General features: G+C 41.1%; 1 long non-coding RNA gene across 3 annotated transcripts in view; it reads left to right on the top strand.

The window, feature by feature from the left end:
* LOC144305715 (uncharacterized) overlaps positions 1-13325 on the top strand; it is a 161037-nt gene that overhangs the window by 142904 nt on the left and 4808 nt on the right. The window contains exons 13-14 of one of the 3 annotated variants that reach the window (XR_013372737.1): positions 8431-8649; positions 9619-10785. The exons of 1 other annotated variant lie outside the window; for it this stretch is intronic. This is a non-coding gene — a long non-coding RNA (uncharacterized LOC144305715). Of the gene's footprint in view, positions 1-8430; positions 8650-9618; positions 10786-13325 lie in introns of those variants that run through there. One more of the 3 variants, XR_013372738.1, reaches the window with a different exon arrangement.

Genomic DNA, 13325 nt, shown 5'->3' with positions numbered 1-13325 from the left:
ACATGTTGGATAATAACCGTTTATTGGATTTGTCATTTGCAAATATCTTCTTCCATCCCATAGATTGTCTCTTAGGTTTATTAATTAATCATTAATCTTATTAATTATTTCTTTGGCTGTGCAGAAGTTTCATATTTGGTCCCAAAAGTTTATTTTTGCTTGTTTTCCTTGCCTCAGAATACATATCTAGAAAAGTGTTGCTGTTGCTGACATCAGAGGAATTACTGCCTGTGCTGTCTTTTAGGATTTTGATGGTTTCAGGTCTCATTTTGAGTTTTAGTCCATTTTGATGGATTCAGGTCTCATTTTGAGTTTAATCCATTTTGAGGTTTTTAAAAATATATTAAACTTCTTTATTTGAGAAGAAAGAGAGTGAACAAGAGAGAGAGAAAAAACCCAAGCAGGGAGGGGCAGAGGGAGAGGGAGAAGCAGGCTCCCCACTGAGCAGGGAACCTGACACCGGCTAAGTCCCAGGACTCCAGGATTATGACCTGAGCCGAACAGACGCTTCGTCTGAGCCACCCAGGGGCCCCTTGAGTTTATTTTTGTATACGTGTAAGAAAGGGATCTATTTTTCATTCTTTTGCACATAGCTGCAGTTTTCCCAGTGCCATTTGTGGAAGAGACTTTTTCCCATTGCATATACTCATCTCCTTTGTCATAGGTCAATTGACCATGTAAATGTGGGTTTATTTCTGCGCCTTCTTTCCTGTTCCATTGCCCTGTGTGTCTATTTTTAGACCAGTACCATACTGTTTTGATTACTACAGCTTTGTGGTATATCTTGAAATCAGTTTTGTTCTACTTTTTCAAGATTGCTTTGGCAGCTGGGGTCTTTATGGTTTCATTCAATTCTTAGGATTATTCCAGTTCTGTAAAAAATGCTATTAAAATTTTTGATGGGGATTGCATTGAGTATAGATGCCTTAGGTACCATGGACATTTTAACAGTATTTGTTCTCCCAGTCCATTATCATGGAATATCTCTCCCTTTGTTTGTGTCGTCTTTAATTTCTTTCGTCAATGTTTTATAGTTTTCAAAGTATAGGTCTTTAACCTCTGGTTAAGTTTATTCCTAGATATTTTATTATTTTTGGTGCAAAGGTAAATGGGATTATTTTCATAATTTCTCTTTCTGTTACTTCATTATTAGAGTATGGAAATGCAACAAATTTCTGTGTCTTGGTATTTTATCCTGGAACTTTACTGAATTCATTTATCAGTTCTAGTAGTTTCTTGGTGGAGTCTTTAGAGTTTTCTATATATTGTGGAAGCTGCAAATAGTGAAAGTTTTACTTCTGTACCAGTTTAGATGCCATTTATTCCTTTTTCTTGTCTGATTGCTGTGGCTAGGACTTCCAGTAATATATTGAATAAAAGTGGTGAGAGTGACTGTCCTTATCTTGTTCCTGATCTTAGGGGGAAAGCTCTCAACTTTTCGCCATTGAGTATGAAGTTAGCTGTGGGTTTTTCATATATGGCCTTTATTATGTTGAGGTGTGTTTCCTTTAAACCTAAGGGGTTTAAGGGGAAGGATGTATTTTGTAACAGAAACAATGTCTGGGTGATTATTAAGTTTCTTCATTATTTAAAGTAAAGCCTACTCATAATACAGAAATCTACTGTATTTTATATTCAAATGGACTATATGTCAATAAACCTTTGTGTTAAATAGGTTTTGAGTAATTAGTGTGGGAGTATAGTCATCATTTTTTTTATTTGTTTTTGTTTGTTTTTTGGGGGTTTTTTATTTATTTTTATTTTTTCATTTTTATTTATTTTTTTAGTTTTTTTTTATTTGTAACATTATTTCTATGAGAAATATGGTGTCATTACTTGAGACTCTAAGAAATACCTTCTTTCTTTCCTCTTTGACTTGGCTTAACAAGTATAGCCCCCACTGCCCATCTAATGAAAAAAGAATGAGGCAGCTCAAAGAATGCTGTGTGCTCTCTGGAGTTTAGCAGAACTCTCTTAGCTATTGATTCTAAGGTCACAATATACTTGAGGTCAAGGGCTACTTCTTTTCTTCACTTGTGTCTCCCTTCTTCTCAAGCAACCTATTATACAGTGGACATTAACATATACATACATTAGATCTGAATGAGTAATGACCTCACACTGTCAGTGGAAAAGCAGGACACTGAAAGTCCGTACCATGCAGTGACAAAATGTTCCTCCAATCATTATTTATCATTTCCTGGAGTCAAGTGCCTTTCAATGACAAGACTTTAGGAAAGTAAGCATCTCTTAGTAAAGTATCGTGGTTGAAATTATGAATTTGAGGGCAGGGTGGGCGGGGGTTCTGATTGCATTCAAAAACTTATATAAAGAAAATGACAAACTTATTAGTTCAAGGCACTGTCAGAGAATCGGAAAGCTTCTTTACCTACCTTAAAATAAGGCCTTGTTTCTTGAATCAGTGGATCTGAGTTACCAAAAATCAAACCTGTATATGATTTTTGCAGCTTTATGCATCACAGCACAGACTTTGGAGGCATCTGGGAGAATGGGATCACCAAAATGGAAATACTTGAGTAGGTTCTCATGGTACTTACTGGTAGTTCTAATCTAGCTACCTTGAGTCTGCAAATCTCACTGAGTCATAGAAACAGTCTTTCTTCCTCTCTCTGACAATCTTTCTCTTTGCCTGATCACCTCTTATATTACCTGAGGTGGTCAATTTGCTAGAGGGTGATGAATCTCCTTAAGGTCAATCCCTACTACCTCTCATTGCATCCAGACCCAGGCCCATTCCATAATTAGATTCAAATCCTAGAATACCTGAGTGAAGAAAAGGAAAAAGATAAAAACTGAAAAATATGCATGATTACAGTCCTCATTTCTATATAGTTGATTCTACTTTATAATTAGAATCAGCTCCCCCAGGGAGTATAGTATTTGCCACTCCCTTTCCTCCACTACCCTTATACTCTTCCCACTGTCAGCTAACACTTCAGCTAGTTGTGATTATTTATCAATTTTGGTGGTCCAAACTTTCATTCCTGAAATATCTGAACCATTAGTGGTTCTTTGCTTGGCTTGGATTTGCTCTAATCTTCTAGTAGCTTTTACCATGGACATGGACAGTTGCCCAGAGAATCCCGGGACTTTCACACATAGTTCTTCCCCTCTGCTGTATAGTACTAACTCTTTTTCTACTTTATAATTAGGATCAGTTGCCCCAGCCAATACAGTAATCCCCTTCTTTGCTTGTTGGCTCAGTGTTACACAGAACCCAAAGTGCCTAATGTAGCCATCTCAAATCCCATTTGATGGAGCCCTCTGGTATTTCTTAGAGAAGTATTCTTGCTTTGGAAACTAATATTTAAGATCTCCTTTTAACCAATCTGCCAATCCCGTTTGTTCAAGCTTCTGACTTGTTTTTTTCAAGCCCCCTGTGTTTTCAAGCCTTCCTGTCCAACAAGCCACTTGCCCAGGAATCAATATAGATCTCCACTTTTGTTTCTGTCTTTGCCACGCAAAGTGGACAGTCCGGTTTTAACACGTATGTCACAAAGTCTTCCTCCCTGAGGTCTTGCCATCTTCCCATAGGTGCAGAGTAGGGCTCTACAGTGTCCCTATTGGTCATGAAACTGATAAACCTCCACAATCTTTCTAGTCTGATTGGGACAAACTTCAATCTTGTTTTATCTTCAAACTTCTATCTTGGACTCTTTCCTTGAAGCTCTTCTCTTCTTTCCTTCTCTAAGACTCCTAACATAATCTTTACTATAAAAGATAAGAAGAATTTTTGAAACCTCAGATAGATTTCCCCATGCAAAAAAATTCCAGAAGTGGGGCGCCTGGGTGGCTCAGTTGGTTAAGCATCTGACTCTTGGTTTCAGTTCAGGTCTTGATCTCCGGATGGTGAGATGGAGCCCCACATGGAGCTCCATGCTTGGCACAGAGTCTGAGATTCTCTGCCTCTCCATCTTCCTCTGCCTCTCCCCTCACTCGCACACATTCTAGTAAATAAATAAATAAATAAATAAATAAATAAATAAATAAATAAAATAAATTCTAGAAGCAAAGAAATAGAAAATAATCTGGCTACCTGCTGGAATAGTTGGAGAGGAAAACAAATTACAAAGAACTAATAAACAATCTTATCTGACATTGTCAATTTTCCAGAGGGTGATGAATCTCCTTAAGGTCAATCTCTACTCCCTCTCACTGCATCCAGACCCAGGCCCATTCCATAACTAGATTCAAATCCTAGAATACCTCAGGGAAGAAAAGGAAAAGAGAAAAGAGATTATCCTGTACATAATTCTTTGTTTTTCAAAGCTCTTTTGAATATTTTATCCACTTCTCGCTAAAACACTGTGATATAACTAGAGGTAACACTATTATACACATTTGAAAGTTAACACAACCAAAATCTAGAAGGAATAAAGTGTCTTTGCCAAAAGCTCCATAACTGCCTAAGATTATAAGCGGGACCAGGGTTTTCCCTTCTAGTATAGGGACAGGAGAATGAATGCACAAACCTCATGGTCACCATGTCCTGGGGGAGCTCTGATTTATGGAGTAGAGAAGGAGAGAAACTGGTAGAAGAAAGAAAAAGCAGCAAAGAGCACTCAAGAGAGAGTGAACTCACTGCCCCAAAGGTAAGAACCAGCCAGGCTTTTCCAGAAAATGCTGGTATAATAACCATTGCCATTTTTCTTTTGTATATTATCTTTTTCTTAGTACATTATCAAGAGTTTTTAGAGGCAAAGAATAGGGAAGGACACAAAAAGCATACTCAAACCCAAATAAGTATTTCAAAAAGATCAAAAAAGCAGAGATGGGGAACACAGGTCACCTAGTGAGGGCAGACAACTTCACATTCCAAAAATAAATTTGTGTCTGATGTGAAGTTATATAAACTTAAAAGCCAGAGAGGGGAAAAAAAAAACTGTCGTGTTTGTATAATTTGAGATTTTTCTTTTCAGCAAAATGGAGTCCCTGTTGACCAAATCAAATGAAGAATTTATTTTAAAAGCAGTATAAGTTCTTGAGGTTTTGCTTGCCCTCCTTACTTTGTGGGTTATAGATTATGAATTAAAGAGATAACTCTGCATATTCTCTAAACTGCTCCTAGCTTTTGTATAAAATTATTCTAGTAAAACTGTGTTTATCCTTACACAGTCCTGATTTGGCTTCTTGAATTTTTTTTAAAAGGCTCCAGCAGGGGTCACTATAGCCACATTAGGCCCTAAATCTGAGTCTTTTATGTGGTAGTTTAAGGTTTATATCCACCCTTTGTGTTGGTTTTCTGTTTGAGACTACATAGAGCCTCCCTGTCCCCAGATGTTATCTGAATTCGTTTCAAAATGTACTTAGAAAACATACTGCAAATGTTCTCCTGTTCTCTTTATTTTTTTCCTGTCCTTGCAGATCATTTATCCCCAATGACTCTGGAGTCCTTTAGGAGAATTTGTTTTATCTAATGAACTAAATTAGATTTTTTTTCACCTCTGAGAGTTGTAACGAATATAAAATATTGTCTATTTCCTTAAATATATTATATAAAAACAAAACACAAAATTCAACCGTATCCTGAAGGGCTGTCTTTTTGGGGGGGGTTGGTGTGGTTTTTTTTTAAATTTATGCACACCTAAAAAATGTGTTAGCTTCCTTAGAACCCACCCATCCCCAAGAACTCTAAACTTCTATTAATTGCTTATGCTCCTCCATAGTTCTTTTGCTGTGTATACGAAATCATAAAGGGACTAGTTTACACATCCGAGAGAAGGGTAGGGATTTCGATGACAGTTCTAATTTCAAGCATCCTATTGTCAGATTACATACTACATTTTTGCTCTGAAAACATAGTGACTCTACATATGACTTGAAGAGCTAAGTGCCCATGATGCTAGAAGGTAGCTATCCAGAAAAGTCACTGTTACTCCCAGAAGGTCCTGGTATTCCCCCAGAATCCTCAGCTTTGGGATTAAGTCCTTAGTCTTAAACCCTAATTCTTAGGGCTTTTTAGAACTGTGGTTCTATTTAGGACTACTCCGCAGGGACTTAGAGTGCCTCAAAAGGCTCCCAAACTCCGTAAGTTTATACAAAACCTAAGAGCATGTCAGGAATCAAAGAAAGTTCACTTTTTATACCCCGTGGGGCAGCGTCTCTGGTCCTTTGGCCTGATGCACGTGGCGTCCGTGTCTTGGCACTACTTAAACTAAAGCAACTCTTAGCAGGGGTATGGTGGCCCATTTAATCTCATCCTCCCCTTCCCCCCTTGCACATCCCCGTCCCTTTGAGAGAGCTTGAGCTTGCCCGTCTCGGTGACAGTCCTCGCTGCTGCTGCCATTTCCAGCACTGCCATCCTGAAGTCCTGGACTAGGCGGGTGGTGGGCCTTCTGCAGTTGACCAGGGTGGGCAGGCGACACCTGCAGTGAAAGCAGTGGTATGTGGCTCGGAGCCGCGGTCCCCAAAGCTCCCGTGTGGCCTTGGACTGCTTGCCGTTGGGGCAGCCAGCCGTCAGTCCCTAAGGAACCCTTTGCCAGAATTAAGGCCCCCGCGATAGCGGGCGCCCCCTTGCCAGCCACAGTGGTGAGCACCTGGGAAGCAAAACCTTCCCAAGTGGATGGCGCCCCTCACCCCAACTTCTGCAGGGCAGCCTACTTTCCTCGGACGTGGCCTCCATCACCACCTCCGTTCTGATCTCACGCAACTGGACCGACTCCACCGCCACACCTGACTGATCAAATTGCCCTTGAGGCGCATCCCGGCCTGGACAGGTGCGCAGCCCGTGGCCCAGGGATGCCTCACCCGCGGCGATGTGGGGGTACACGCCCCACACAGGGCTGCCACGCACAGGCAGAAGGTGGCCTTCAGGGAAAGGTGCGTGAGCGGTTTCCACCAGTGTCCCGGCCCACGTCCCCCCGCGGGGGGCTTCTCTTGGATGGTACTTAGCGAGCTGGAATCTAATTGCCTGCGTATGGTCAGGTGGTCACCCCACAGGCTCCTGGGAGGCCGGAGCTCTGGCTGTCACAGGTGTGTCCTCAGCGCCTGGCGCAATACCTGGCACTTAGCAGGTAGTAAAAAAACAACAAAAGTTGGAGGTGTATCCTCTATGAAAGACTTTGGTATTTTTACTGCTTTGTTGCTACCACATTAGTAGATGAACCACCTACACAATTTGAGAATTGAATTTTTGCTTAGTATTACCAAGAATTGGAAATGCCTATGAAAGTTCAACGATACACTGCATTTAAAAATAAATTTAAAAATAAATGAATAAAATAAAAAAATAAAAATAAAAATAAAATTTTTAAATGCCTTGTAAATCAATCAGTCAATGGTCCATGTTTGCATTTGGGGACAGAAACAGAAATTAATTTTCAGCTTCACTCTGAAAGACCAAAGGAAATCTTACCAGAATTTCCAGTTTGACATCTTACGTGTGGATTTATTTCAGAAAGTCTGTCTTAACACCATGATATCTTGAAAGTAATTCAAAGGAATTTTAAGCCGCACTGAAATATGTTACAAGTGACCTACATTTAAAGGTTAAAAAAAAAAAAAACTGTTTCCTGTGTTTCTTAAAGTAAAAGATAATTTATTTTTATCAAACTAGTAGAGTTTATCCTCTTTTATTTAAACAAAAAAATAAAAAAAATAAACAAAAAATCACAAGTGGCCCAAGTGGAACCATTTTAAGGACTAAAAGAGGTCATAATTCATATGAGTGATTTAAAAAGCCTATTCAATGATGTAGGTTATGTCTCTTAAGTTTCTAGAGGCCAAACTTTGGATCTAGAGTTTGTACCAGAATATCTCCGTGATCCCTTTCAAATATGAAATTTCATGATTCTAACGATAAATGCAAATATAAATAAGTTGCCAAAAGGTGTCCTTATAATTTTTTATAAGCTTTGATATAAATCTCATAGATACAAATATAAATATGCTTAAAATTCTGGGTTTCTAGGATAGTTTTTAATACCTGACAGAAGCTGAATACAAAGTAATGCATATTCATCATGGAGAATTTATGAAATATAGAAAGCACAGACTTAAAAAATCACTCATCATCTCTTCATTGAAGAATAATTACTGTTAACATTTCAGCTTATATACTCAGTAAACAAAGTGACTGCCATGTGACTGTTTTCCCAAGTCACTAAGTATTTTTATACATTATTGTTCGATGATTATATGCTATTATGTCATATTTGACGATTTAGTTCATATTCTATTGTAGGACATCTAGGTCCTTTCAAATTTCTGTCATAATAACATTTCAAAACACATCCTTGGTAGTAAGTCCTTTTTGTAGACACATATGTATGTCTTTTTTTAAAAAGACACATTTTTAATAATACATCTTTAAGAATTTGAGTCATTTTTCCAAGTGATCCTTCAGAAAGATGTGTTGATGGAGATGTGCAGCCGAGGTACTCACAAGTGCCTGTTTCCCCCCATTTTCAGGGTGATCGTCTTTTAAGAACATTATTCATCTGATCTGGGCACAGTTTTGTACTACATCAGAGGAGAGGGCTTGTTATGTTGGGCTTCTAGCCAGAAGCAAAAGAAATGTACTGGAAGTGCTATCTTGTCAGGTTTTTGTCTTTAGGACTATAATAATTCCTAATATTCATAAAGATGATGTCCTCTGGACCACACCTCTACGGAAACGTCAAGCCACAGGTAGGAAGTGCTTAGATGGTACAGATTTGCTCATCGGGGCAATAGATGACTGTTCACTGTCTTAAAAAAAAATTTCTAAGCTAAAATGATAATAATACATGTGAATCAGAAAGAATCAGAAAGCAAATATTCTTGGATGCCTTAGAGCGCAGGTTGGAGACCAGAGTGTTCTGTTTAAGGCTATAAAGATCTGTACTCTGGGCCCCAGAATTTATTTTGGCTGCTGCCTGAATAGGATAATGTTTTCTCTGCACGTTTTCCTTTCTTCATCCATAATTTCATTTCATTCTGGGGGACGTTTTTATTTTATGTGATCCCTTCATTTTTGCTCAGTCTTTGGGGGATAGGCTTCCTGTGATTTAAAGGTCAAGCTTGGCCCTCTGTGTAGTTGAGGCCGTTAAACAGGTTCCGAGCCCGGCGGTCCGTGTGTTTGCACTTGGGGAATTCCTGGGCTCGGCAGGAACGTGGGGGCAAGAGGGGGCAGCGGGGGGTGGCAGAAGGTGGCCTTCAGGGAAAGGTGCGTGAGCGGTTTCCACCAGTGTCCCGGCCCACGTCCCCCCGCGGGGGGCTTCTCTTGGATGGTACTTAGCGAGCTGGAATCTAATTGCCTGCGTATGGTCAGGTGGTCACCCCACAGGCTCCTGGGAGGCCGGAGCTCTGGCTGTCACAGGTGTGTCCTCAGCGCCTGGCGCAATACCAACCGTAGAGCTCTCTGCTGGGAGAAGAGCGTCCCTTAAAAAGAAAAAAAATCTGATTCTCAAAACTTTTTCTTTGCTTTCGTATTAGTTTCCTATTGCTGCTCTAACACATCACCACTAATTTAGTAGCTTAAAACAATTCAAATTTATCCTACAGTTCTAGGGTTCAAAAGCCTGAAACGGGTCTCACTGGGATAAAATCAGAGTGTTAGTGGGGCTGTATTTCCTCTGGGGACTCTCAGGAAGAATGCATCTCTTTGCCCTTTTCCAGATTTCTAAAGATGACCAACCTTTCATGGTGCACGGCCCTCGTCTATCTTCACAGCCGCCTATGGCTAGGCAAGGCTTTCCGAGTAACGAGCAAAAAGTAGCTATTCACAAGAGTAAATGCAAAAGACAAGAAAGAAATACCAGGAAAAATATCAATTAATATTCAAAAAGTCATTTCCTATCACAAAAAAAAAAGAAAAAGAAAAAGAAAAAACAGCATGTGTTTATGAGGACCAGCTCTACGGCCTTCTCATTTCCCCACAAGACTTTATTGGGCAATAGTCCTTGTTCCCCCGGTGTCCACTGGAACAGCTGGATTCCTATTGCCCAACTGATAGATTGTCCTACTGATCCCCAGTGCCTTCTCCTGGACACTTGCTCCTGCACCCAGGGCAGAAGCCCCGGTTCTCCTTTCTACTACAACTCTGGCGATCATGGAGGATGACCTTCCACAGTCTTCTTTCTCCCATCCATCTCAGCTGCTGTGAAGAGACATTAATTACTCACTAATATCCATGTGCTACTTCAAATTTCCCAGCCCCTTTGCAAATGAGAAAGCCATCTCACTACTTCTGGACAAAGGATCATGAACTGAAGTCACACATTTTGCTTCCAGACCAAGGCATTTAAGAACTTGGTGCTGTCTCGGTTCCCCCGCCATAGAAACCCGGAAGCTGCATGTTGAAATGGCAGGATTTTAAAAAAAAAAAAAAAAAAAAAAAAAGCATGAGTGATAGATAAGGCTTCGTTTTTATATTTTTGCTTGAGATTGGCATTCACCTTTTAACACAGAATAGTTTACATTATCCCGACCCGATAGAGCTACCATTGCCAGGGTCAGGCTCTGGAAGTCATGACTGGAAAGTGTTCCACCTCTGAAACCACTTCTCCAAACTTCACATTCTTAGTTTTTTAGACTCTGGTCATTTTGGTTGACTCACCTGGATCACTCACCACTCCACTTGGAGCTTGCAGGCCTCTGATCATTTGTTTTAGTCCATCTGGGCTGCTCTAAAATACTACACACCTGGGTAACTTATGAACAGAAAGTTGTTCAGTTCCGGAAGCTACAGGTGTGAGATCTGGGTGCCCACACAGTTGCGTGAGAGCAGTCCTCTGGGCTTACGGCCCACGTGTTCTTTCTGCATCCTTACGGGGCAGAAGGGCCCTAGGGACGTTTCTGGAGCCTCTTTTTATAAGGGAACTCATTCCACTCATGAGGATTCCACCCTCCTGGCAAGAGCACCCCCTATGGCCCTACTTCCTAATACCATCATCTTGGGAGGTTAGGATTTCAACCTATGAATTTTGGGGCTACGCAAACCTTCAGACCATAGCACTCTTCCACCATCTTCCTCTCGTCTCTGCCTCCCTATGGTTAGTGTCCTCCCCTATTCGGTCTATACTCCATAACCCATCATCTCGGCCACTTGCCTGTCAATATTCTAACTTACGTCGACTCATTGTCCGCTCGTAGCACGTGTCTGGCAAAGCCCAAGCTGCATGAATCCAGGTACCCACCTCTATGTTTGGACTCAGGCTCCAGAACACTGATAGACGAAAATCATACAAAATGGCAGGCTTCTGAGCTGTCAATGTTGCTTGGCAATCCTATTGTGTCTTTACGGTCCATTCTAACTTAAACTCCAACCCCTCCAGCCTCTAGCCCTCCACCTACCAGAAAATGACGTCACAACCTTTCAAAAATCAGCTTCACACACTTACCTGCATCTGTATCCTTCCCGTCCTTTCCCATCTGCTCTCCATCCCCATCCTCTTCCAACTTCTCAGGAATCTTATGTTGGCAAATGTCCTTCGTCTCTATAATAACTCCAGTCTTTCTCCTTGGTGGTGTTCCCAGCAGCAGGTAACTATTCTCAAATCCGTCCCTTTATTATTATTATTATTTTTAAATTTATTTTTTATTTGAGTTCAGTTTGCCAACATATAGAATAACACCCAGTGCTCATCCCATCAAGTGCCCCCCTCGGTGCCCATCACCCCATCACCTCCACCCCACGCCCACTTCCCCTTCCACCTCCCCTAGTTCGTTTCCCAGAGTTAGGAGTCTCTCATGTTCTGTCTCCCTTTCTGATATTTCCCACTCAACTTTTCTCCTTTCCTCTTTATTCCCTTTCACTTTTTTTTATATTCCCCAAATGAGCAGGACAAATCCGTCCCTTATTAAAGAGAAAAGAAGGTAACACTTAAGTGTAACACTTCCCTCCACCTATGCTTTTCTTGGCTCCTTACCTCTACCCAACCATCAAGTGAGGGAATCCCGTAGGGTGGATCACAAACCCTCTTTTTCTTCCGCTCTATCCTCTCTATTCAGAAAATCTCACCTACTCTAAACAATTCAGTCTTCTTCTTATTTCTAGTTCAGACTTAACGCTCTGAGCCCCAACCCAGGTAGCCCGAGGCTTACCTGATATCTCTTCACTGGGCTCTCTGCTGCCTTAAACTCAACGTGCCCAAAACTGGACTTGGGAGATTTCCCATCGAGTTTGCTCCTTCTGTAGTACTTCATAAATGGTATCAACAGCCACTCAGATACTCAGGCCAAGCATCTGGGAGTAATCTTTTTTTTTTTTTTTTTAAGAGAGAGCGCTCATGAGCAGGGATGGAGGTGAGGGAGAGGCAAAGGGAGAAAATCCTCAGCGGGCTCCACACCCAGCAGGGAGCCCCAGGTGGGGCTTGATCGCACAACTCTGAGATCATGACCTGAGCCAAAATCAAGATCCAGACGCGTAACCTATCAAGCCACCTGGGTGCCCCAACCTTTGAATCATCCCTATCCCTTCCCTGGTGAAGTATGGACACAAGTATTACCTCAGTTCATTACCTAAATATCTCGAGTCCTTTCACTTTTATGTATCCTCCCTCTCTGATTCAAGTGACCATCATCACCGGCTAGACTACCACACGCTTCCCCTCACATCTACTCTTGTTGGACTCTGACCCGTTCTTCACTCTGCATTTTTAAAATGCAAACTTTAAATTTTTCAGTAGCTGTTCATTTGCTCTGAAGAAAAAAAAATCCAGATTGTTATGTTTTAAAAGATTTTATTTATTCATGAGAGAAACAGAGAGAGAGAGAGAGGCAGAGACACAGGCGGAGGGAGAAGCAGGCTCCACGCAGGGAACCCGACGTGGGACTCAATCCCGGGACCCCGGGGTCACGCCCTGAGCCAAAGGCAGGTGCTCATCCACTGAGCCACCCAGAAGTCCCCAAAAATCCAGAATCGTAACATGATTTTCACACTCCATCTCACTCTTTAACCTTACCTCATGCCCCTCTACCTTTACCTTCTATCCTTCGGTCCTATAATACTTAGAACATCACAGGTGCTCTATACATATTTTTGAATGAATAAATATGTTTTTAAAACAGTTTCCCAGGACACCTGTGTGGCTCAGTCAGTTAAGCATCTGCCTTCAGCTCAGGCTGTGATCTCAGGGTCCTGGGATCGAGTCCCACATCGTGCTCCCTGCTCCACTTGGACCCTCTTCCTTCTGTCCCTACCTACCTCTCTCTTTCTCTGTCCCTCATGAATAAATAAATAAAATATTAAAAAAAAATAAAAGTTTCCCCTATTTATCATGTTATAACATGAGCTAAGCATGTTATTGCATGCTCATTGCTCTAAGCATGGAATAAAATATCCCTTGAAACTTCTTTATGTGGCTGGGCTTAAAACCAAGAAA

Source organism: Canis aureus, chromosome 36 (assembly GCF_053574225.1).
Source record: "Canis aureus isolate CA01 chromosome 36, VMU_Caureus_v.1.0, whole genome shotgun sequence".
Classification (NCBI taxonomy): Eukaryota; Metazoa; Chordata; class Mammalia; order Carnivora; family Canidae; genus Canis; species Canis aureus.
This window is presented reverse-complemented; position numbering and strand designations above follow the sequence as displayed.